Source organism: Pinus tabuliformis, chromosome Q, assembly GCF_031772625.1.
Source record: "Pinus tabuliformis cultivar Carrire ecotype Pingquan chromosome Q, CPIR1, whole genome shotgun sequence".
Classification (NCBI taxonomy): Eukaryota; Viridiplantae; Streptophyta; class Pinopsida; order Pinales; family Pinaceae; genus Pinus; species Pinus tabuliformis.
Window position 1 is genome coordinate 4,052,384 of NC_142296.1, and position 23,053 is coordinate 4,075,436.

A 23,053-nucleotide genomic window follows, 5' to 3' on the forward strand; every position below is an offset into this window, starting at 1 on the left:
TAGTATTATATAGAAAAAAATAATAAAAGACTATAATAGAAAAACACATATAAACACAACAAGATTAATAAAGAGTTCACCCAATACTCCTGGGCTACATCTCCTGGTCCAGCCTTCAGTGGTGACCTCTCTATTATGTCTTCAAAACAAAGTTTTACAATAGTGAGCTCAATTTGAGCCTCACACAACAGATACGAAACAATAAGGCGTTACTTGGATCCCCCAAGTATCTTCTGAGTACACAGAGTCTCCTCATTGACTCTCTGTCTCTGTTGCTCTCTCTCAGCACTGCTTTCAATACTGCCTCCCCTGTCTTGGCAATCTGTCTGTGGCTTAAAGCCAATATGCGTTGTCTGTTCGTTTCAACTTCTCGGGCTCTCTGGCTTCCTAACCTCTATCCATTCAGACCCCTTTATGAGCATTAGCAATCATTGCTAAACACTTCTAGGGATGGTGGCCACCTGTACTGTAACGGAATGGTCATCGGGCATTTGGAATCCTTCGAAATCCTTGTTTTTTGTTAACACAGGGAAACACAGTCAAACACAGGAAAATTCTACCAAACATTGCCTATCAGACTTCAAATATCCATCAATCCACCTTATACTCCTATCGAATCCCCCTATACATCGACATCGCATCTCCACCGTTGATTTGGGAGGTCCAGATCCTATTGCCGTGGTTCATTTCGAGCGGCCCTTTTGTACGAGGGTTAACCACCCGATGAGGGTGGTTTTCTCTCTCCTCAGCCTGGACACGTGGCAGTCGTTGTATGACATCCAGCAGAGCCTGGCCCAAACCACTTATAGCCTTTGGCCCGCCCGAAATCCCACTTGTTTTTTTATTTCCCTTTTCTATTAAAAATACATTAAAACACGAAATCCTGCTCATATCAGACTTGAAATAGTATTCAATAACATTAATAAACCCTTTCGGGTCCGGTTCATCACATCGGCGCTTCATCCTTTATATCTCGTTTATTTAACGAAAATTGTGATTTACATTGAAAAAGCATTGTTTACAGACTTGAAATATTATCAAATATCATCCATAGTTTTATCGGGTCTAGTTGTCGTAAGCCATATGCATTTCAGCCCCACTCCATTGGAATGTGTCGACGTGATATTGCGATGCATCTTGGGCCGTCGATCTGCACGCTTGATCGACGGTCCTCGTTGACCTCGCTGATCGTTGTCGCGTATTTCTTGTGGTCTTTGCCGATAGCCTCCCTTGGCCACCGCCGATTGCGATTCGCTGATCAGATCTAGACCATTGATCGGCCAGATCGAACGGCTCTGATTCAAAGTTTCTTTGATCACCAAGAAGCTTGTTTTTCAATTTTTTTTCTATGTTTTTGCCTCCTGATAGTGTTATCCTCCTTCTTTAAAGGTTTTCCTCATGCGATAGTTTTGAATGTTTAGAAGATTTTGAAGACTTATAGGGTTTTCTAGGATTCATTTGGATCACGCCTTCCCACTCAAAAAGCTTTTGGACCACCAAAAGTTGGTTTTTAAGCATCAATCAAGTGAGGATATAGCACCCTCACATGCCCAACTTCCATCCATTTTGCACTGTTGGGTTTTGAACCTTTGAGTCCAATTCTTAGGTACTCAACATCCCCTCTGTGTGTAGTCCTCACTTTCCTATCTAGAACTGTATCTTCCTGCAACTCATTGATATGTTCAAGCAATAGATCATCAATAGAAGGCAACTGACTTTTCTCTTCGGGATCTTCAATTAATGAAGGTTCAAACAGTCTTAAGTTTTCTGCATTTACCACTGAATAGATGTACATGTAAGCTAGCAAATCAAGGTGGAAAGCATTCTCACCAATTTTCTCAAGTATCCTGAAAGGCCCATACCTTATTGGCTTCAACTTCTTTCCTTCACCTTGCATTCTATCTTTGTTGATATACAGCCAGACTTGATCACCAACTTGGAAGCTATGCTCCATCTGATTCTTATCATTCCTTGCCTTGTGCTTGGCTTGGCTCTTTTCCAGCTGTTCCTGCACTGCCTAGTGAATTTCTTGGATCTGTTCAATGAACTTGGTTTCTTTGTCCACATCACTGTGTCCATCAACTGTTGTGTCTTTAATAAAGACAAAATCCAAGGGAGACCTTGGTATAAAACCAAAACAAGTCTCAAAAGGAGATATTTGTGTAGAAGAATGCTTGGCACGGTTGTAAGCATGTTGCACATAACGTAAATGTTCATCCTGAAGCTTGGGATGCTTGCCGCAATAGCCCCTAAGCAACTGGATCACTGCCCTATTGACCACCTATGTTTGGCCATCTATTTGTAGATGAAATGTTGTGCTCTTCTTCAATCTCGTGTTCATCAACTCCCATAGACTTGACCAAAACCTACCAACAAATCGGGAATGTCGATCAAATACAATAGAAGTGGGTAACCCAAAATGAACCCATACATACTGAAAGAACAACCATGCTGTTTGTTCAACTGTAATCTGCTTGTTACAAGGTATTGAAATACACTTTTTGCTGAACCTATCCACAATAACATATAAATAGTCATGACCTTTTCTAGATTTTGGCAATCCCCCAACAAAGGCCATGGAAACACTTTCCCAAGGATGAGAAGGAACTGGAAGTGGAGCGTACAAGCCTATTTTCTATTATTGGGCTTGCTTTTAGCACACATGGTACACCCTTTAATATATCTAGAAATTGTTTCATGCATTCTTGGCCAATAACATAATCTTTTCAGCTGTGCAACTGTTTTACTTACACCAAAATGACATGATATTAGAGAAGTATGTGCTTCTCGGATTATGTTAACTCTTTCAGTTTGAGGAATGCATAACTTTCCCAAATGATACAAGAGTTGGTCCTTAACATGATAATCCAATTCCTCTACTTGTTTGCCATGACTTAAAGTTGCATATACATCTTTAAAATATATATCTTGAGCATATTGTTCAATGTAGCTTTCATGCAACACTGAGTTATGCTTAAGTATAGTAGATGCATTTATAATTGGTCTAGACAACATATCTACAACTTTATTGTCTATGCCTTTCTTATATCTGATGACTAGATGAAACTGTTGTAGAAAACCCATCCACCTATAGTGTCTTTATTGTTGCAATTTAGTTTGTGAGTGCAAATATTGAAGTGGCTAATGATCAATATGTATAACTGTTTCCTTGCCCATTAAGTAATGTTTCCACTTCTTTACACTTTGTACTAATGCATACAATTCTTTATCATATGTGGGATGATTAGCTAATGCAGAATTAAAAGTCTCAGAATGGTAGCATATGGGTTTACCATGTTGCATCAACACTGCTCCCATGGCATAGTCACTGGCATCTGTTTCAATCTCAAATGGTCTTTGAAGATCTAGCAATGCTAGTACTGGTGTTGTACTAATTTTTCCTTTCAAGGTGTCGAAGGCTTTCTGCTATTTGCCTCCCCACTAAAACACCTTGTTCAATCCTGTCAAAGCATGTAAGGGAGCTGCAATTACGGAAAATTTAGCAATAAAATTTCTCCAATATTGTGTTTCCCCTAGGAAGCTTCTAACTTCTCTAGCAGATTTGGGTTTAGGCTAGTTCACAATGACTTCAACCTTAGAGGGATCTATCTTGAATTCACCACCCCCTACAATATGACGCAAATAATTCAAAGATGTTTTGCCAAATTCACATTTTGATAATTTAACATAGGGTTTTTCTTCTTTGAAAACATCTAGAGTCTACTTTACATGCTTCAAATGTTCCTCCCATGTTTTGCTGAAAACAAGAATGTCATCTAAATATACAATTTCAAAATCATCAATAAAAGGCCTGAGTACATCATTCATTACTCTCATGAAAGTGGTAGGAGCATTAGTTAAGCCAAAAGGAATAACTAGCCATTCATATAGCCCTTGCTTTGCTTTGAAAGCAGTCTTCCATGCATCTTGCTTTGCTCCTTTGACCTGATGGTAACCACTACGTAGGTCCAACTTGGAAAAGTAAATAGCTTCTTTCAGCTGATCTAATAGATCATCTATGCGAGGAAGGGGATAATGATTATTGATCGTTATTTTATTCAGTGCTCTGTAGTCAATGCACATCCTCCACGAACCATCTTTCTTCCTCACCAACACGATTGGAGATCTGCATGGTGATGTGCTTGATCTTATGAACCCTTTCTTGAGCAGCTCCTGTACTTGTTTCTTGATATCTGCATTCTCTAAAGCGGATAACCTGTACATTCCGATGTTAGGCAATGGGGCATCTTGCTGTAAATGAATATCATGTACAATTTCCCTTTTGGGTGGCAAACCTTTAGGTTCTTGAAATAGGATATCATATTCTAAAACAACTTGTTCTAAATCAGATTTCTGTTTAGCATCACAGCCCTCAAATACATTGGTTTTATCCAGTTTCTTTTCCTTTACAACCATCAGTAAAAATTGCTTGCATGAATTTACAATTCTTTTCATCTGCCCTGGGGTTATGAGAGTATAATTATTCTTGAGTTTATGAGCTCTTACAATATATTCTATTCCATCTTTAACGAGTTGATACTTATTTTCAGCTCTATATAAAATGGCTTTTCTATCATACAAGTAAGGACTTCCTAAAACAATTCCACATATATCCAAGGGAACAATATCTAACTCAACCTCATCTACAAATGCTGACCCAAAACAAAACTTAAGTTTACATTGTCTAGTCACTTGTAGCTTTTCTTTATCACATACCCAACCTAATGGATATGGCTTCTTGTGAGGTGTGGTTAGTAATCCCAAATTCTTTACAATTGCTTCAGAAATCAAGTTTACTTGTGAGCCACTATCAAATAAAGTATCAATCTTTTGATGTTTGGAAATAACTCTAATATGAAAAAGCTCATGTATTTTCCTCTCATTCTCTTCACTATTAATAATTTGTGCAAAATTACTGGTAGATGCTTCAGAATTTTTATGTTTTATACCTGTAGCTATGATTGTTGTTTCATCACCTGAGTTTGACCCCAAATCTTTTTGTATAACAGTAGCAATCTTCTTCTTCTTGCCATTGAACTTCTTGGGTTTCAGCTCCAGATGCAAAGACTAGCAATGTTCATCATCATGTCCATCCTTCTTGTAGTGAGTGCATGAAGGTTTTGATTTCTATACAAAATTTGCCTTCCTCTCTTTCCATTTCTGCTTCCTCTTTTCCTTGTTCTTGCTTGCAGTTGGTTTTGATGATCCTCCAATCCCTGGGTTCACATTCTCTGATCCGAATTGGATCCTTAAACATTTTCATGGCTATTTCAAATTATGTCAGGCTTCAAAATCTTATGAATAATGAGCTTATTAGAAATGACTTCATGAAAATGGTAATTTGTGGCCAGCATGGAACAACAAGGACCCTCGGTCAAAGCGCGCTGACCATTGGCCCATGGAGACCGCACATTGGCGCAAATTGGCAATCGGAAGCCCAGATCCAAAAACAGAGGCAGTTTCTGATATGCGATTAGCGTAAATTGCGTATCACAGGGTAAAACTCTCAGTGAAGGAAAGCCTCGAGTGCTCGGTCACGAGGAAAACAGGAAACCATGCGGAAACTGTTAGAAGGTGGGTCCCGCACCCAAAACCAGCAGGATATCGTGTGCACTTCGAGCGGTAAGTGGGTTTGGCCGAGTTCAGCGTGATGCCACACACCGGGTGACACGCGTCCAGTGGATGAGAGAGAAAAGTTGTTTACATCGTGTGAGTAACAGTCGAGCAACTTACCTGTGCAATATAGATGGAGACCATTGGATCTGGAGGCTCCAGATCAACAGCAGATAACCAACCCGATGGATGACTAGATTTGACGGGGAAATACATTGAGGTACATGATATTTGAGGCCTGGCATGGCCGCTGCGCTGGCAGAAGAATCAGTTTCATGGGAAACCTTGGAGTAACGGAAATAACGACCGTTCAAAGAGAACTAACACTCATTTCGTGAGGAGACAAGTGGCCACCTCTCTGCGAAACGTTACACAGTGATGATGAAGTAGAGCAGGGGAATTCTAGTGCACAAAGGCAGGCGATCTAGAGAGCTAGGAAGGGAAACGAACAGTCAGGGAGCAGATTGGCTTTAAGCCATGAACAGACAAAGAGCAGGGGGAACAGAAGTAGAGAAAGAAGTGAATTACAGAGAACAGAGAAGCCAAGCTGACTTGTAGAACAAAGGCAGCATCGAGCAGACAAAACAGAGAGAGTCCAAGAGTCTGTGAACTCCAGAGAAGGCTTGAGAGGTTCAAGAGACTCCTCTGTGTATACCTGTCAGGTATTGAGTACTAAATTGGACTCATACCACTAAGACCAGTTGAGGTCAAGACTCAGTAAGGGGGAGTCTGTGTACTCTAGAGGCTTGGGGGATCCAAGTACCATCCTACCGATCATCATTTGTTAAGTAAGACTCAAATTGAGCTCCTTATTATAAAAACTCTTCTTTAAGACACAATAGAAAAGGTCACCACTAAAGGTTGGACTAGGAGACATAGCCCAGGAGGATTGGGTGAACTCCTTATTAAATTTGTTGTGTTTTGTATTTGCTTATTGTTTCTCTTACTGTTTCAAGTGTCTGTGTATTTCGCAATCTTATCAATCCATTGCTTAAAATAACATAGACACACCCCAGCACATGAGTCTGTAATACCTTCATTAATTTCCTGAGGTCATCTAAGGGTGATTTCAGATCAAGTGGTATCAGAGCTTAAGGTTGTTAAGGTTAGACAAGCTTGTGCTGGATTTTGTTGTTGAATGCTAACTAGATCAAAGCTTAAATTAGGAGAAGGAGAGTTGGTTGAGACTAACCTGGAAATTGGAAGGGTCTATCCTCAAAAGAAAATGTCAGAGGAAAGTCCCTTGGGTCCAGACCCTCAATTCATAGATAGTTTCCTGGCCATGAGGTCCATGGTAGAGGAAATGTATAGGGACTTTAGGAAACATAAAGATGAGGATTCATCAGTCTCCAAACAAGATAAAGGAGAAGAAGAGTCTATCGTCCATGACCACTCAAAAGGAAAAGGGAAAGAAGAAAACTTTCTCACACCTCCTAATAGCCCTGAACATAAAAAGAAGACATCTTTGATCAAATTAGATGTTAAATTTGATTTAACCATATATGATGGAGAGTTGAATGCTGAAAATCTGGATAACTGGATTAGACAAATTGATGTTTATTGCAGAGTATAGAGTATCAACTCAGATGAGAGTAAGATTCAGCTAGCCAGCCTATGCCTCAGAGGCACTGCCTTGGTATGGTGGGAAGGCAGGACACAAGCTGACATGAAGAAACATGGTAAGATTCTTTGTGTCTGGAGTGAATTTGTTCCTACAATCAAAAAGCAGTTCTATCCACTAGCTCACATGCAACAAGCCATGATGAGCTAGCAAACTCTTCGCCAATTGAAGGGGAAAAGTGTACAGGGTTACACCCAAGAATTTAGGAAGAGAGCTTTGATTCTAGGAATTTCATTAGACTCACCTGAGACTCTATTGAAGTACATAGGTGGTCTACACAGCTACATGAAGCACACTATCCTCATGTTTAATCCCACTAGTATAGATGAGGTATCTGTTCAAGCTACGCATCTAGAAGCTAGAGGAAAGAATGGGAACCCAGAAGTTGGAGGATCATCCAAGCCCATTGCAAGCAAGAATAAGGAGAAAAGAAAACAGAAATGGAAAGAAAGGAAGGCCAATACTGCACAAAAGACAAAGTCTTCATGCACTTACTATAAAAAGGATGGGCATGATGATGAACACTGCTGGATTTTGCATCTAGAGCTGAGACCTAAGAATTTCGAGGGCAAGAAGAAGAAGACTGCTACAACTATTTAGAAAGATTTGGGGTCGGACTCAGGAGATGAAACAACCATTGCAACCACAGGTATAAAAGGTAAAAATTCTGAAGCATCTACTAGTAATTCTGCACAATCCATTAATGATGAAGAAAATGAGAGAAAATGACATGAGATTTTCCATATTCGAGTCATTTCCAAACATCAAAAGATTGATACTTTGTTTGATAGTGGCTCACAAGTAAATTTAATTTCTGAAGCAATTGTAAAGAAGTTGGGATTACTGACTACACCTCACAAGAAACCATACCCATTAGGTTGGTTAAGTGATAAAGCACAACTACAAGTGACTAGACAATGTACACTTAATTTTTCTTTTGGGCTTGCATTTGTAGATGAGGTTGAGTTAGATATGATTCCTTTGGATATATGTGGAATTTTTTTAGGAAGTCCCTACTTGTATGATAGAAAAGCTATTTTCTATAGAGCTGAGAACAACTATCTACTCGTTAAAGATGGAATCAAATACTTTGTAAGAGCTCATAAGCTCAAGAATAATTATACTCTCATAAACTCAGGCCAGATGAAATGAATTGTAAATTCATGCAAACAATTTTTATTGATGGTTGCAAAGGAAAAGAAACCAAATAAAACCAATGTATTTGAGGGCTGTGATGCTAAACAACAAGCTGATTTAGAAAAAGTTGTTTCAGAATATGATATCTTGTTTCAAGAACCTAAAGGTCTGCCACCCAAAAAGGAAATAGTGCATGATATTAATTTACAGCAAGATGCTCCATTGCCTAACATTGGAATGTATAGGTTGTCCACTTTAGAGAATGCAGAATTCAAGAAGCAGGCGCAAGAGTTGCTCGAGAAGGGGTTCATCAGACCTAGCACCTCGCCATGTGGGTCGCCAATCGTTTTGGTGAGAAATAAAGATGACTCGTGGAGAATGTGCATTGATTACCAAGCACTGAATAAGATAATGATAAAAAATCATTATCCCCTTCCTCGCATAGATGATCTATTAGATCAGTTAAAGGAAGTTGTTTATTTTTCCATGTTAGACTTGCATAGTGGATATCATCAGGTCAGAGTTGTAGAACATGACGCATGGAAGACTACTTTCAAAACAAAGCAGGGATTGTATGAGTCGCTAGTTATGCCTTTTGGATTAACTAATATTCCTACTACTTTCATGAGAATAATGAATGATGTACTTAGACCTTTTCTTGATGATTTTTTTATTGTATATCTGGATGACATTCTTATATTTAGAAAAATATGGGAAGAACATTTAAAGCATGTTAAGCAGACACTAGATGTTTTGAAAAGAGAAAAACTTCATGTTAAACTCTCAAAATGTGAATTTGGCAAAACATCTTTGAATTGTTTGGGACACATAGTAGGGGGTGGTGAATTAAAGATAGATCCCTCTAAGGTTGCAGTCATTGTAAACTTGACTAAACCCAAATCTGCTACAGAAGTAAGAAGCTTCTTAGGAGTAGCACAATACTGGAGAAAGTTCATTTCTAACTTTTCCTTAATTGCAGCTCCCTTACATGCTTTGACAGGATTGAACAAGGTGTTTCGATGGGGAGGCAAATAGTAGAAAGCCTTCGACACCTTGAAAGAAAATATTAGTATAGCCCTAGTACTAGCACTGCCAGATCTTCAAATACCATTTGAGATCCAAACGGATGCCAGTGACTATGCCATGGGAGCAGTGTTGATACAACACAGTAAACCCATATGTTACCATTCGGAGACATTTAATTTTGCAGTAGTTAACTATCCAACATATGATAAAGAATTGTATGCATTAGTACAGAGTGTGAAAAAGTGGAGACATTAATTAATGGGCAAAGAGACAGTTATACATACTGATCATCAACCACTTCAATATCTACACTCCCAAACTAAGTTGTAGCAATCAAGACACTATAGGTGGATGTTTTTTCTACAACAGTTTCATTTAGTCATCCTATATAAAAAGGGCATACACAATAAAGCTGTAGATATGTTATCTAGACCTGTTATAAATGCATCTACTATACTTAAGCATAATTCAGTATTGCATGAGAGCCACATTGAATAATATGCTCAAGATATAGATTTTAAAGATGTATATGCAACTTTAAGTCAAGGCAAACGAGTAGAAGAATTGGATTATCACATTAAGGACCAGCTCCTATATCGTTGTGGGAAGCTATGCATTCCACAAACTGAAAGAGTGAAGATGATTCGAGAAGCACACACTTCTCTAATATCAGGTCACTTTGGGGTAAGTAAAATGGTTGCACAGCTGCAAAGATTTTGTTATTGGCCAAAAATGAATGAGACAGTTTCTAGATATGTAAGAGGGTGTACCATGTGTGCTAAAAGAAAGACCAACAATAGAAAACTAGGCTTATACACTCCACTACCAGTTCCTTCTCATCCTTGGGAAAGTGTTTCCATGGACTTTGTTGGAGGAATGCCGAAATCTAGGAAAGGTCATGACTATTTATATGTTGTTGTGGATAGGTTCAACAAAATGTGTATTTTGATACCTTGCAATAAACAAATTACAGTTGAACAAACTGCAAAGTTGTTCTTTCAACATGTATGGGTTCATTTTGGATTACCCACTTCCATTGTATCTGATCAAGACATCCTATTTTTTGGGAAGTTTTGGTCAAGTCTGTGGGAATTGATGGACACCAAACTGAAGAAAAGCACAACTTTTCATGCACAAATAGATGGCCAGATAGAAGTGGTCAACAGGATAGTGATATAGTTTCTTAGAGGCTATTGCAGCAAGCATCCCAAACTTTGGGATGAACATTTGTGTTATGTGCAGCATGCTTACAATTGAGAAAAGCATTCTTCTACACAAAGATCTCCTTTTGAGACCTGTTTTGGTTTCACACCAAGGTCTCCCTTGAATTTTGTCTTTGGTAAAGACATAGCAGTTAATGGACACAGTGATGTGGAAAAGGCAACCAAGTTCATTGAACAAATCCAAGAGATTCACCAGGCAATACAGGAACAGCTGGAAAAGAGACAAGCCAAGTACAAGGCAAGGCATGGCAAGCATCAGATGGAGAATAGTTTCCAAGTTGGTGATCAAGTCTGGCTGTATATCAGCACAGACAGAATGCAAGGTGAAGGTAGAAAGCTAAAATTGATAAGGTATGGAACTTTCAAGATACTTGAGAAAATATGTGAGAATGCCTTTCGCCTTGATTTACCAGCTTACATGCACATCTACTCAGTCGTTGATGTAGACATCTTGAGACTATTTGAACCTTCATTAATTGAAGATCCTGAAGAGCAAAGTCAATTGCCTTCTATTGATGATCTGTTACTTGAATACCTCAATGAATTGCAGGAAGACACAGTTTTGGACAGGAAGGTGAGGACGACGCGCAAGGGAGATGTTGAGTACCTCAGGATTGGGCTCAAGGGTTCAAAGCCAAGTAGTGCAAAATGGATAGAGATTGGACGAGTGAGACAACTATACCTTCACTTAGTCGATGCTTGAAACCTAAATTTTGGTGGTCCAAAAGCTTTTTCAGTGGGAAAGCCGTCATCTGAATTGGATCCTTAAACATTTTCATGGTTGTTTCAAATTATGTCAGGCTTCAAAATCTTATGAATAACGAGCTTATCAGAAATGACCTCTGGACAATTGCAATCTGTGGCCAACATGGAAGAATGAGGACCCTCGGTCAAAGTGCGATGACTATTGGCCCATGGAGACCGTGCATTGGCGCAAATTGGCAATCAGAAGCCTAGATCCAAAAACAAAGGTAGTTTCTGATACGCGATTAGCGCAAAGCGCTAATCACATATCGCAAGGTAAAACTCTTAGTGAAGGAAAGCCCCAAGCGCTTGGTCATGAGGAAAACAGGAAACCGTGCGAAAACCTTCAGAAGGTGGGTCCCGTGCCCAAAACTGCCAGGATATCGTGTGCACTTCGAGTGGTAAGTGGGTTTGGCCGAGTTCAACGTGATGCCACACACCGGGTGACATGCGTCTAGTGGATGAGAGAGAAAAACCACTTACATCGCGTGAGTAACGGTCGAACAACTTACCTGCATGATATAGAGGGAGACCGTAGGATCTGGAGGCTCTAGATCAACGACGGAGAACCAACCCGATGGATGACCAGATTTGACAGGGAAATAGACTGAGGTACATGAGATTTGAGGTCCGCATGGCCACTGAGCTAGCAGAAGAATCAGTTTCATGGGAAACCTTGGAGTAACGGAAATAACGACCGTTCAAAGAGAACTGACACTCAGTTCATGAGGAGACAAGTGGCCACCTCTCTACGAAACGTTACATAGTGATGATGACGCAGAGCAAGGGAATTCCAGCGGACAGAGACAGGCGATCCAGAGAGCCGGGAAGGGAAACGAACAGTCATGGAGCAGATTGGCTTTAAGCCATGAATAGACAAAGAGCAGGGGTAATAGAAGTAGAGAAAGAAGTGAATTGCAGAGAACAGAGAAGCCGAGCTAATTTGCAGAACAAAGGCAGCATCGAGCAGATAGAATAGAGAGAGTCCAAGAGTCTATGAACTCCAGAGAAGGCTTGAGAGGTTCAAGCGAATCCTCTGTGTATACTTGTCAAATATTGAGTACCAAATTGGACTCATACCACTGAGACCAGTTGAGGTCAAGACTCAGTAAGGGGGAGTCTAGGTACTCTAGAGGCTTGGGGGATCCAAGTGCCACCCTACCGATCATCATCTATTAAGTGAGACTCAAATTGAGCTCCCTATTATAAAAACTCTTCTTTAAGACACAATAGAAAAGGCCACCACTGAAGGATGGACCAGGAGACATAGCCGATGAGGATTGGGTGAACTCCTTATTAAATTTGTTGTGTTTTGTATTTTCTTATGGTTTCTCTTACTGTTTCAATTGTTTGTGTATTTCGCAATCTTATCAATCCATTGCTTAAAATAACATAGACACGCCCCAACACATGAGTCTGTAATACCTTCATTAATTTCCTGAGGTCATCTAAGGGTGATTTTAGATCATTCTTGCATCTAGTCTCTAGATGTGTAGCCTGAACAGATACCTCATCTATGCTAGTAGGGTTAAACATGAGAATGGTGTGCCTCAAATAACTATGTAGACCACCTATATACTTCACCAAAGTTTCAAGTGAGTCTAAAGAAATGCCTAGAATTAAAGATATTTTTCTAAATTCTTGGGTGTAGCTTTGTACACTTTGCCCCTTTAATTGGCAAAGAGTTTACCAACTCATCATAACTTGTTGCATATAAGCTAGTGAATAGAACTTTTTTTTAATGGCAGAAACAAATTCACACCAGGCAAAAAGAATTTTACCATGCTTCTTCAAGTCAGCTTGTGTCCTGCCTTCCCACCAGACTAAGGCAGTTCCTCCAAGGCGTACGCTGTCTAGCTGAATTTTACTTCTGTCTGAATCAATGTTCTGCACTTTGCAATACACATCAATCTGTCTAATCCATTTATCTATCTTTTTTGGTCATGAAACTATCCATGAACTGAGACTCTGATTCCAAGGGAGTTTCTTCTGCCATTTTCCTCCTAGGATGGATTCTTCCTATTTCTGGGTTAGTCTCAACCACTTCTCCTTCTCCTAATTTGAGCTTTGACCTAGTTAGCATTCAACAATCCAACACAAGCTTGTCTAACCTTAGCAACCTAAAGCTCTGATACCACTTGATATGATAATGAGATCTAAGACAATTAATAAGGTATTACAAAGTCATGTGCATGGATATGCCTATGTTACTTTATGCAATGGAACGATCAGAATGCGAAATACATAGGCTATGAAGCAGTAAAAGGCTATAATAGACAAACACATATAAACACAACAAGTTTAATAAGGAGTTCACCAAATACTCTTGGGCTACATCTCCTGGTCAAGCCTTCAATGGTTACGTCTCTATTATGTCTTCAAAACAGAGTTCTACAATAGTGATCTCAATTTGAGCCTCACACAACAGATACAAAACAATAAGGTGTTACTTGGATCCCGCAAGTATCTTCTGAGTACACAGACTCTCCTCACTAACTCTCTGTCTCTATTGCTGTGTCTCAGCACTGCTTTCAATATTGCCTCCCCCTGTCTTGGCACTCTGTTTTTGGCTTAGAGCCAATCTACATCGTCTGTTCATTTCAGCTTCTCAGGCTCTCTGGCTTCCCGACCTTTGTCCATTCAGACCCCTTTCTGAGCGTTAGCAATCATTGCTAAACGCTTCCAGGGATGGTGGCAACCTGTACTGTAGCAGAATGGTCATAAAGACTTTGGAATCCTTTGGAATCATTGTTTTCTATTAACACAGGGAAACACAGTCAAACACAGGAAAATTCTGCCAAACATTGCCTATCGGACTTCAAATATCCATCAATCCGACTTATACTCCTATCAAATCCATCTATACATCGACATTGCATCTCGACTATTGATCTAGGAGGTCCAGATCTAATGGTCGTGGTTCATTTCGGGTGGCTCTTTCGTACGAGGGTTAACCACCCGATGAGGGTGGTTTTCTCTCTCCTCAACCTGGACATGTTGCAGCCATTGTATGGCATTAGGCAGAGCCCGACCCAAAACACTTACTGCCTTTGGCCCACTCGAAATCCCGCCTGTTTTGTGATTTCCCTTTTATATTAAAAATACATTAAAACACGAAATCCTGCTCATATCGGACTTGAAATAGTATTCAACAACATCAATAAACCCTTTCAGGTCCGGTTCATCGCATCGGTGCTTTGTCCTTTATATTTCATTTATTTAACAAAAATCGTGATTTACAGTGAAAAAGCGTTGTTTTCGGACTTGAAATATTATCAAATATCGTCCATAGTTTTATCGGGTCTGGCTATCGCAAGCCATATGCATATCGGCCCCGCTCCATTGTAATGTGTCAACGCGATATTGCAATGCAACTTGGGCCGTCGATCTGCACGCTTGATCGACGGTCCTCGTTGACCCGCTGATCATTGTCGCATATTCCTTGTGGTTTCCACCGATAGCCTCCCTTTGCCACCGCCAATTGTGATTCGTCAATCAGATCTGGACCGTTGATCAGCCAGATCCAATGGCTCCGATTCAAAGTTGCTTTGATCGCCGATAAATCTGTTTTTCAATGTTTTCTCTATGTTTTCGCCTCCCAATAGTGTTATCCTCCTTCTTTAAAGGTTTTCCTCATGCGATAGTTTTGAATGTTTAGAATATTTTGAAGACTTAGAGGGTTTTCTAGGATCCATTTCGATCAATTGTTTAGTATGCCACAAATGCACATGATATGTCAGAGATTAATTGAGTGAAGCCCCCGTGGGCTCTTCATGCTCTCCAATGTCTAGAAGGATGTTTTCATTCTCAATGATGGCAATGATAAAGTGGATTGGTTGTAGTTGTTCATATTCGACAAGCTCCACTTCATCACCTCACTAAAATATCTGTGGTGAGTGATCAACAAGAGCCTGGACAACAAAGTGTTCTTCTGCGCCCTTTCTTTGTATATAATCTTGATGCGGTTTAGTTCATTTCTACACCCAATCACAGGTTGTTCATAGTGGTGTGGGGATATTGGTGGTGCCAAGTCTAGTGGATTCAACATACAACATGTGTCCTAAAGTGTGGGTTTTCGAACAAATTATGGGGAAGCATATTTTCCCTCCCATTGATCTGTAGAAGCTTTTGCAATGTTTTCTCCTGTTAAATTCTCGTCAAGGTCTTTATAGAGATTTGGGGAGTCATCTTCCATGGTACTAAAAATCCCTCGAGGCCTGATTTCTTACACATGTGATTAGTTTTAGCTCCAAAAAAAATGGATATTCTCAAGTAGAATGCACAAAAAATTGAACCTGGCCTAATGAAAAGAGCTTATATTTGGAGGAGAGAAGTCGATTGGTTTTACTGTCATGGGATTTGTTTCTTTCTTTGTTAAGAATTTTATTTTCTCACTTTTTAGTTTGGTTGAGAAATATGAAGAACCAATCATATAAAATGGAGTAACTTAATCTGAATTAGTTTTTCTCAACATTCTTTGGTCCTAAGAGAACATATAGCTAATTTGATTATGTCTATAGTTTGTTATATGTTGATGGACCTTGTTGTTCTTTGGAGCTTCAATATCAATAGTTACAAGTTATCTTTGGGTGTATGTAAGTTTGTGTATATCAAAAAGTGATGAGTTTGTAGGTTTTAACCCCGTACAGAAATTACCTGCATACAAATTCTAAAACACAAAAAATAAACAATGCGAGAGCATAACACATAAAACACACATACACAGAGATTTTCCCCTAGATCCCAAAACTGGGACTACTAGCTTCATTTTTCATTATGTTCCTTTCAATGTTATAATACATATTTATACATGTCGAAGCATCCAATACCATGGACCAAAAACCATCGCATCCAAAACCATGTGCGAAAATCATGTACAAAACCATAGGTAGGTCCGCCCAACCTAATATAGGGTCCAAAAACAAAAAAATTCGGGGCGCTACCCCGGACCCCATAGAGGGGGGTTACCTGCACCCCTCAAACCCCCTGTGACCCCCCCCCCCGCTACGCAATCGGCACAACAAAGGGGGGGCGCCCTCTAACCCCCCAATTAACTACGTGGGCTAGTCCAGGAAATAATATAACACAACCCAAAATTCTCCCACTTGTTTTTTTCTTTCCATAGGGGGCCACAAGAGAACTTAGTCATTTATCCAGCCCTGCAACGCCCATTGTTTCTCTACACCAAGAGAACTTCTCAGAGCTCATAGATTTTGTGAATGCATCTGCAATATTCTTCAAAGTGTCCACCTTTACCAGCAACACCTTTTTGTCTTCTATCATATCCCTCACAAAGTGATACTGAACATCAATGTGCTTCATCTTTCAATGATATGCAGGGTTCTTTGCCAAGAAAATTGCACTTTGGCTATCACAGAATATTCTTATAGCTCCCTGTACTAACCCCATACTTGAACACAATCTCTGCAACCAAACTGCTTCCTTGCTTGCATGAGTGGCTACCATGTATTCTGCCTCTGTAGTTGATAGTGCCACTACAGATTGTTTCTTACTCATCCAACTGACTGCACCTCCAAATAGGTTAAACACATACCCACTTGTAGATCTTCTCTGATCCAGATCTCCAGCCCAGTCTGCATCAACAAAGCCATGAATATCCAACACTCTGTCCAATACTGGTCTTCCTTGGTAGCACAAACCATAATCACTAGTGCCACGCAAATACCTGAAAACCCACTTCACTGCTATCCAGTACACCTTCCCTGGTTTTGACATAAACCTGTTCAATACTCCCACTGCATGTGCAATGTCTGGTCTAGTACAGACCATTGCATACATCAGGCTACCGACTACACTTGCATATGGAACATAGGACATGTCCTCTTCCTCTTCTTGTCTCTTGGGACACTATTCAACATATAACCTCACACCTACAGGAATGGAAACCTTCACCAGTTTACTATCCTGCATATTAAACCTCTGCAGTATTGTCTCGACATACTTCATCTCGTTTAACCAGAGCTTCCTCTTTTCCCGGTCTCTTTTAATTTCCATGCCCAAAATATAGTTTGCAGTACCAAGATCTTTCATGTCGAATTTGGAGGACAATTGGGTCTTCAAATCCTGGATAATTTCTTTGTCATTTCCAACCAGCAACATATCATCCACATACAGGACCAGATAAATAACACGGTCACCAATTAAATTAAAATATACACATTGATTTGCTTTGCTTCTGGTGAAGCCAAGTCCCTGTATAAATGTATCAAATTTCTGATACCACATCCTTGGTGACTGTTTTAACCCATACAGAGACTTCTTTAACTTGCATACCATTTCTTTCTTACCCTTCACCGCAAAACCTTCAGGTTGCTTCATGTAGATCTCCTCTTCCAGATCCCCGTGAAGAAATTTTGTCTTCACATCCATCTGTTCTACCTCAAAATCAAAAGCAGTAACAACAGATAAAAGTTATCTAATAAAAGCTACCTTGGCAACAGGAGAAAAAATATCACCAAAATCAATTCCTGGCACCTGGGAATAACCTTTTGCTACTAACCGAGCTTTGTATTTCTCCACCTTTCCTTTTGCATTTGTCTTCTTCCTGAACACCCATTTGCTGCCAATGGGTTTCCTTCCAGCCGGCAACACCACCAGATCCCAAGCATCATTTTTGTACAAAGATGCCATTTCATCAACCATGGCCTCTTTCCAGAGTTTTTTGTCCTCTGAATCTACTGCTTCCTTCACAGTTCTAGGATCATCATCAATAATAGATAAAGAAAAATTTGAATAGAAAGCAGATGGATTATACCTTTCTGGCTGCCTTCTTTCTTGAACTGATCTTCTCACACTTGGAGTTTGTGGCTCTTCATCTTCTGATTCCTCCTCTGTTGTAGAGTTTGATTCTTCCTCCTTTAGCTCAAACTCTATCTTCTCAAGTTCCTTTTATGGGACTTCATGTTTAATAACATCTTTCACCTATCTGAACACCACATCTTCATTGTACACAACCTTCCTTGTTACGGGGTTCCAAAGCTTATAACCATTTAAACCATCCTTATACCCAATAAAGATGCACTTTTCAGATTTACTATCCAACTTGGTTCTTTTCTCCTTAGGAACATGTATATATGCATCACATCCAAATACCCTCAGATGTGAAAGAGAGGGTTTCTTACCAGTCCATACCTCTTGTGGAGTCTTATCCTCCAACGCTAATGAAGGTGAACTGTTGACCAGGTAACATGTTGTCTCCACCACCTCTGCGTAGAATTCTTGTCCTAACCCAGCACCACTGAGCATGCTTCTTGACCTTTCCATCGACATCTTGTTCATTCTTTCTACAACTCCATTTTAATCAAGTGTATATGGAGTAGTCTTCTGCCATGCTATACCACACTTATTATAGAATTCTTCAAATTCCTTATTAAAAAAACTCTCCACTTTTATCTATCCTCAACACCTTTATCTTCTTCTCTGTCTGATTTTCCACCAGAGCCTTAAATTATTTAAACCTGTGAAAGACTTCAGATTTCTTCTTAAGGAAATATATCCATGGATTCCTTGAGAAGTCATCTATAAATGATTCATAGTACACAAACTTACCCAGTGATGGAACCTTCACAGGTCCAAACACATCACTATGCACAAGCTCTAATATCTGTTTGCCCTCTTACCACCAGAGGGAAAACTCACCCGATTCTGCTTCCCATATACACAATTTTCACAGAAATCAAAATCCAGAGAGCTATTACTCATACCTTCTACCATACCTTTACCGTGAAGTATTCGAAGGCCCTTCTCTCCAATATGTCCAAGCCTTTCATGCCACAGCATGGTCTTCTCTCCAGAGACCACTAGATTTTCTGCTCCACTTTCAGGAACCACAGAACTGTTGCATCCATCAACAACAGTGCCACCTTGTAGCTTGTACAGAGTTCCAACCCGAACCCCAAGCATCAATACCAGTGCTCCCAGAACCATCTTGCAGGTATCATTCTCGAACACTGTTTTGACACCTATATCATCTAGCTTGCTTACGGAAATCAGATTTCTGGCCAACACAGGAATATGCAGAACACTCGGAAGTGTTCTAACACTTCCACCTTGCAACTTCAACTTTACTTTTCCGCGACCAACGATTCTAGCCTTCCTATCATCCAATAAGAAGACATCACCACCATCATATTTCTCATACTCACAGAACCACTCTCTATGGGGAGTGAAGTGAAAGGATGCACCTGAGTCAATCAACCATGCCTCATGATCTACATGTGTACTTAAAGAAGCCAAGTACACATCCCCACCTTCATCTGAGGTGGTTTTCACCTCTGTAGAAGGAGCATCATCAGATCCTGTTTCTTTGTCAGGAGCTTTAGATTTACAGTCCGTTTTGTAGTGCCCTTCCTTTCCGCATTTCCAGCACACCACCTTTACAGGTTTTCCTGGAGATTTAGATCTACCTCTAGATTTAGATCTCCCACTTGATGACTTATTTTTATTTCTGTTCTGGGACCATCCTCGTATAGATAAGGCATCACCATTCTGGCTCTCCATATTTTTCCATCTCATGTCCTCCGTTAGCAAGGATGAGACTATTTCATCAAACTACAAGGCAGTTGGATTGCTATCTATTGCAATAACCAGACTATCCCACGAATCTACTAGAGAACACAACAAACTGATGCACTTATCTTCATCTAAAATTTTAATATCAACAGATAATAACTAAATTACCACAGTGTTAAATGCATTCAGATGTTCTGTCACCAAGTCTCCATCTTTCATCCTCAGGTTATACATCTTTTTCCATAGGAACAGTTTATTCACCAGAGACTTAGATTGGTACAAAGTCCGTAACTTGTCCCACAAAGCCTTCATCATAGTTTCCCTTGATACATTCAGCAATACTGAATTTGAGACACATAATCGTATTGTGCTCTTAGCCTTCCAATCCAACTTCTTCCATTCTTCATCGGACACTACTGTTGGTTTAGTACCTGGATCTACCGCGACCCACTGATCTTTATCCACCAACAGATCCTCCATCTTGAGTTTCCATAACTCAAAACTCTGACCATTAAATTTCTCGATCTCTATCTTTCCACTGCTCGCCATCCTCTTTCACCACCAGAATCGATCCTGCAGATCTCCCACTGAACAGGGTTTACCACGGGCCCGAGCAAAACCCCTCAGCAATAAAGGCGTCCCCTTGAAGCCAAAACAGCTCTCATACCAAATGTAGGTTTTAACCCCATACAGAAATTACATGCATACGAATTCTAAAACACAAAAAATAAACAATGCGAGAGCATAACACATAAAACACATATACACAGAGATTTTCCCCTGGATCCCAAAACCGGGACCACCCGCTTGATTTTTCATTATGTTCCTTTCAATGTTACAATACATATTTATACATGCCAAAGCATCCAATACCATGGACCGAAAACGATCGCGTCCAAAACCATGTGCGAAAATCATGCACAAGACCATAGGTAGGTTTGCCCAACCGAAAATCATGCGCAAAATCATGCAATCGGCGCAATGAAGGGGGGGCTTCACGCCCCCTCTAACCCCTTGGTTAACTATGTGAGCTAGTCATGGAGAGAGTATAACACAACCCAACAATTTAGGCCCATAGCCCTCTACAATGTCATCTATAAAATCATCTCCAAAGTCTTGGCCAATTGTCTGAAATCTATCTTGCCTCTCCTTATCTCTCATCATCAATATGGCCACGTGGAAGGTAGGAAAATCATGGATAGTATCACCCTCTCACATGAACTAATCCACTCACTTAACTCGCAAAAAAACCTGGCATGATGATTCAATTAGACATGTATAAGGCCTTCGATAAGATAAGTTGGACCTACATGAGAGAAGTTCTAGCAGCTAATGGGTTCTACAAAGATAACATCAAATGGATCATGGCACTGGTACTAGAGAATTCTTCTCCATCCTCCTGAATGGCGCCCCCACTTAGCCCTTCCACCTCTCCAAGGGCATCAGGTAGGGGGACCCTATCTCTCCCTTTCTCTTTGTTATCTTGGTTGAAGGGCTCAGTCACTCTATTTCAATGACCTTGATGGCAAATGATCTCCCCAGTCTCCAACCTTATGCCTCTGCTCCTCCTTCCACTCACCAATAGTTCGTTGATGACACCCTTCTTACGGGTCTTCTGACTGTCAAAGAAGCTTCCTCCTTCAAGACCATTATGTCGGACTTCTCAATGGCCTATGGCACCTCCATCAATCCTGAAAAATCTAAGTTGTTTTTCTTCAATACTCATCTGCCTATTCACAGGAACATTTCTAGAATCCTTGACTTCCCCATTAGCTCTCTCCCCTCCAATTATCTAGGGGTTCCCTTTACTGATAGACCACTGGCCTAGGCCACTTGGGAAGCTTTTATTAATAAATTAGAAAAGAGGTTAGCCAACTGGACCTTCCGTTTGCTCAATCTAGCTGGCCGTCTTGTTATGGTAAAATCAGTTTTGCAGGTGATCCCGAACTACTTTATTAAGCTTTGGCTTCCCCAAAGGTGATCTCTAATGAAATCAGGGATATACAAAGGAACTTTTTATGGAGAGGGGTAGAGAAAAAGCAGAAATGGACTCTTGTTGCTTGGGACAAAATTTGTAGACCCAAAAAAGACAGTGGTCTGGGACTCAGGGACACTGAGCTCCTTAGGAAGGCCCGGGGTGCTAAAACTCAATGAAGATGGATAGAAAACCCCAATTCCCCCTAGGGAACCCTATGGAAAGATAATTATTCTCCCACCCACTCTCAGAAGCAAATAATAAGGCTCAAGGGTAGCATCAAATGTTTGGTAATTTGGAATCAAGCATGGGAGAATCGAGCTATCATACAAAAACATAGTTTCTAGGAAATCAGTAAGGGAGACAAGGAACTCTTCTGGGAAGATGCCTGGCAGCAAAGGCGTGAACTCAACAAGAATCGGTACCAAGCAATTAAATCCGAAATGCAATCCAAAGGTAGGAGTAGGGTCTGTCATTATTGGAAAACTAGTGCTGAAGGGGATAAATGGAGAGAATGGATTGATCAGAAAGACTGGGCTCCCCACATCAACCCTCAAGTTTGGGATGAGCTTTCAACTGAACTCCAAAAGAGACAGATCCTCCACAACACCTCTGAGGACAAAATCTGTAGGGGCAAAAACACTGCGGGTCACTTCAATATTAAGGAAGCATACATATATGTAGCTGATCACAATCAACTCCAAACAAACCCCAAATGGAATTCAATTTGGGACATAAGACTTTGGCCAAAAATTTCCATTTTCTTATTGCTTGTCTTGCACAGGCAAATTCTAACTTGGGAGAATCTCCAAAATAAAGGCTTTATTGGACCCTCGAGATGCCAACTCTGTCAGCAAGAGGAAGAAACTTCAAACCATCTCCTAAACGAATGTCTCTATGCAACAAAACTTTGGGATTGGGTTCATTTAGTCTTTAAAGGATTAGATCGGGATCCCTCTTCCATCCTCAACACCATCTCTAACTGGCGATCTTCCTTCTCCTCCCACCCACAGGTGAACAGAGTGTGGAATCTCGTCCCAGGTATGGTTTGTTGGGCTCTCTGGAAGGAACGTAACATAAGAATTTTCCGGGGCATATCAACTTAGGAGGAAATCACTTTATCTAAGCTCAAGAGCTCCATTCGAGAGACGATGGCCACCTCCACTCTTCAGAACACCAACG